General features: G+C 40.6%; 1 long non-coding RNA gene across 1 annotated transcript; it reads right to left on the bottom strand.

Moving 5' to 3' along the window:
* Positions 1–1,148: 1,148 nt before the first annotated feature.
* On the bottom strand, positions 1,149–2,271 carry LOC147790674 (uncharacterized). The gene is made up of 3 exons (XR_015422570.1): positions 2,145–2,271; positions 1,975–2,052; positions 1,149–1,396 (listed from the first exon to the last, which is right to left on the bottom strand). It is a non-coding gene; the product is annotated as an uncharacterized LOC147790674 (long non-coding RNA).
* Positions 2,272–3,743: the final 1,472 nt, after the last annotated feature.

Raw genomic sequence — 3,743 nt, forward strand, 5'->3', positions numbered from 1 at the left:
AAATATGAAAACGGACAAAGGACTCTAAAAGACCGACCAGGGACTGACGCTCCGGAACGACACCCCTCTGTGACTGCACAGCTCTCGAACACCTCCCCTTATCGACTGGTACCTGAAAAAAAAAAAGGGAGAAAGGGGTGAGTATAAAAATATACTCAGTAAGCAGCCTACTTGTAGGCTCTTTTCGCATCCTTATCTTGGTAGGTAACCACGGTCCTTCTCGGGTTTCTAAGGAGAGTGATCTAAGCTGCAACTCTCTTTTCTGTATCATAAAAGGCTTGCCCATCTTATGCAGTGAAATGATCAGTGTCCTGAGGTGAGGCGCGACCTCGTAAGCAAATCTGAGGGGACCGTATGGCTGGATCTGAATACGTGACTCTCTCTCTGAACATCATCCGTGGAGGTTAACTGACTACCCTCACACGGGACCATACATCCACAAAACGGGGTGCGACCCCTTATGTGCCGGTCAGCTACTAAGTCATCCTAAGTGGCTCCACGTCCCCCGCTCAGGGACGGGTTTCTAGGCCCAGGAGTCCTGTTCAGAAGACCCCTTAGCTATCACCACTAGGTCTGGGCACCTGTCACACTTCCCTATCCGGATCTACAAAGCTCAACGATCACCGTACCGGAGCTCTGTCTCGACGGTATGGTATCGGAGGAGAGAGGGAAGTGGAGGTTCTGATGACACTATCTTCACTGCTCAACTCTAGCAGGCTACCTACAGTTACCGTGGTGACCTATTATTCTTTCCAGGGTGGAACTTGGTGCCTTAGACTTAGATTCGTGTTTCTCTAGGATTCTCGTGCCTGGTGTCACAAACCTATTGGGTTTGGAATTCTGGGTTTTGGTTCCGCCGGTAATCATTTTGCGGGTCTAATTGCACGGTATTCTAGAGGTCCCCCAATCTAGGGTCTTGTCTAGCTTATTTAGCCATAAGAATCCTAATCTAAGCTCATAATTTCTTCCTACTCATCAAGAAAGATAATACAAGCAATCATCATACAACAGAGTTTACACGCAGCAGTTCATGCAAAATTATCAAACATGCTCAACGGAAAGATAACGTCCATCTTTACCCGGAGCGCAGATTTCACAAGTTTTCCAACCTCCTCATGCATACATACATTTTCAGAGTTCCAATCAAAACAGATTTAATACACATCTTGTATCTAGCTTTCCATAATCATCTCATATTCGCAGTTTCTATAATAATATGCTAAGACCGGCTAGCTAATTTCATAGGTGGTAGCATGCATGCTTGTTCCTAGCGGTTCCTACAAGTACTGCTCGTGGAAATCCAAATGGCTACTTACATGGTCGACGCGTGCCTTCCCGAGTTCGAGTTTTCTTGACGGAATCGATTCCAACAATTCTGGAATTTTCTTCACAGGTCCTAATTCACATAATAATAAGGTCAGCATCAAAATCGGGTCGGGAAACAAACAAACAGAGACCGAACGGAAAGAAAAACGGTGCCTCACGCGCCCCCACGCGTGACACACGCGCCCTGGAAGGTTACTACACGCGCTTCCTACGCGCGCGTGCCCTACGCACTTCTCCCCCGCGTAGGCGCGGGTCAGAGGCGCCGGGTTGGGCGCTTCGCGTGCGGCGCGGGTCGGGCCGGCTGGGTCCGCGCGCCTGACGCGTGCCCGCTGCCGGGTGAGGACGCGCCTCACCAGCCGGTGATCTACACATGTCGATCACCGGTTCCCCCGCTCTCCTCTGCACGCCGACCGACGCGTGGCGGTCTCTACCCTCTCTCCTGTCTTCATTTTCCAGGTCTCTTTCCCGTTTCGATCTATTTTCTTCCGATTTTTTTATCTTCCAATCCGTAATCCGATTCGTTAAATTTTCTTCACGAAACTTGTAGACCTCATATTCTACTCCTTGGAAAGAATTTTCTTAAATTTTTCTGATGATCACAGATCTTATTATTTGAGTTCAAATTCGGAGAAAAACACGAGTTCTTACCGAAAATCACGTTATCTTTAAACTCCGATTCGAATGCCGATCTTGGCCGCCTTCACTCCAGAACTTAACCAGATAGCGCTGCTGAGGGTAAGAGTCCAAGGATCAACACAAAACGTTGCTAGCACACGAAAATCTTGATGACTTCTCAATGTAGATACTCGTGGACTAACCTGAAGTTCTTGAACGTTTTGTCGAAGTAGGAAGGTGCGATTCGTGAGAGCACCTTCCCTCGAGCTATTCGATGGTTTAGATTGGGACTCTGTTCTCCGGCGTCGGTTCTGATCCGATCTCCTCCCCTTCCTCAAACCCTAATCTTCTCTTCCTCTTCTTTATCTTTTCCCCATTCTCTCTCACTTTTTCTTTTCTTTTCTCTCTCTTTCTTCTTGGAGCCCAAACAACTAGACCCCTTGGATAAGAGTAGGGGCAAAATGACCCTTTTGCCCCTATGTTGTTATTTTTTTTTATTTTTTTATTTATTTATCTAAAAATTCGGGTATTACACACGAGCACAGTCAACATCAAACATACCCATACGGACAGTAAGGCAACCTACCTGATTAGCTTAGGCTGGTGTCCCCAATTTATCCTTAAGAAAGTTCGAATTGTCTTTTGTATTAAAGTCAACCTATATGAACATGACATCAATTTCAATCATTTCTCTAAATTTTATGATGCTCTAGTGTTAGATTTCATGGAAAAATTGCATGAGTAAGGTCTTGAAATGTCTATATATCAAAACAGTTTAACACTTTCCAAATCTTGATTTTTTGGCTGTTTGTGTTTTTTTTTTTTTTTTTACTTGTGTTCCTAATCTTACTTCGGTGTGTTTTGTTACATTTTTTTTAATTATGTTAGCAATTAGCCAATTTAATCAATTCATCCTTTATGTTTCTTTTTTTTTTTTAAAATTATGTTAGTCATTACTTTTGGCTAATTTAATCTATTCTATTTATTTTATTTTATTTTATTTTATTGCTATTGATGGACGTATCTTTCTAAAACATACTAAATAAAACTAAATAATTGGTTAAGAGAGGATATGAGATATAACTTAAGGTTAAATCTCTTTCCATATGAGAATAACTCATTCTCATGTCCATCTTTGCTAGTCAATTATAATATTTGACGTGCTAGTTTTCAAGAGAGGATATGAGATTTTATTTCTCTTGGGTCAAAACCATCCTTAAAGCACAAAATTGAAGTTGTAGTTAGTCAATTATAATATTTGACGTGCTAGTTTTCAAACTAATTTAAATGGGTGTTAAGAGAGCATGAGAATAACTTAGTTTCACTAATCTGACACGTGTTGGGCATGTACTGAACACTTGTTAATACAATGGATACATTACAAATTTATAATCCATCGTATCAGACACTTGACTTTGAATATATTTTGAGAGTGAAATATACATTAAGCTTTTTTTTAAGTATACAAATATATAAACTTATTTATATGAATTTATTTCTAATATAAAATTGATAAATTTTTTGAAATAATTCTTTTTAATTAATGTATCATTGTCACATCGGTATCCTAATTTTTTAAGAATGACATGTTACTATTAGTAACAGAAAAATAAAACGGTAAGATCAGAAGAATTGGGAGAAATCTCTCATCCAATTGAAGAATGACTAAATCAAATCTAATTCAAATGACTAGATCAAATCTAATCCAAATAACTCAATCAAATCTAATCCTAACAATCCCTCCCTTAAACTGAACACGAATAGTAATCAGTTTATATCAACGACCTCATACCAAACTTCCA

This window comes from Cucurbita pepo, chromosome 10 (genome assembly GCF_057944985.1).
Source record: "Cucurbita pepo subsp. pepo isolate OVF chromosome 10, ASM5794498v1, whole genome shotgun sequence".
NCBI classification, from domain to species: domain Eukaryota; kingdom Viridiplantae; phylum Streptophyta; class Magnoliopsida; order Cucurbitales; family Cucurbitaceae; genus Cucurbita; species Cucurbita pepo.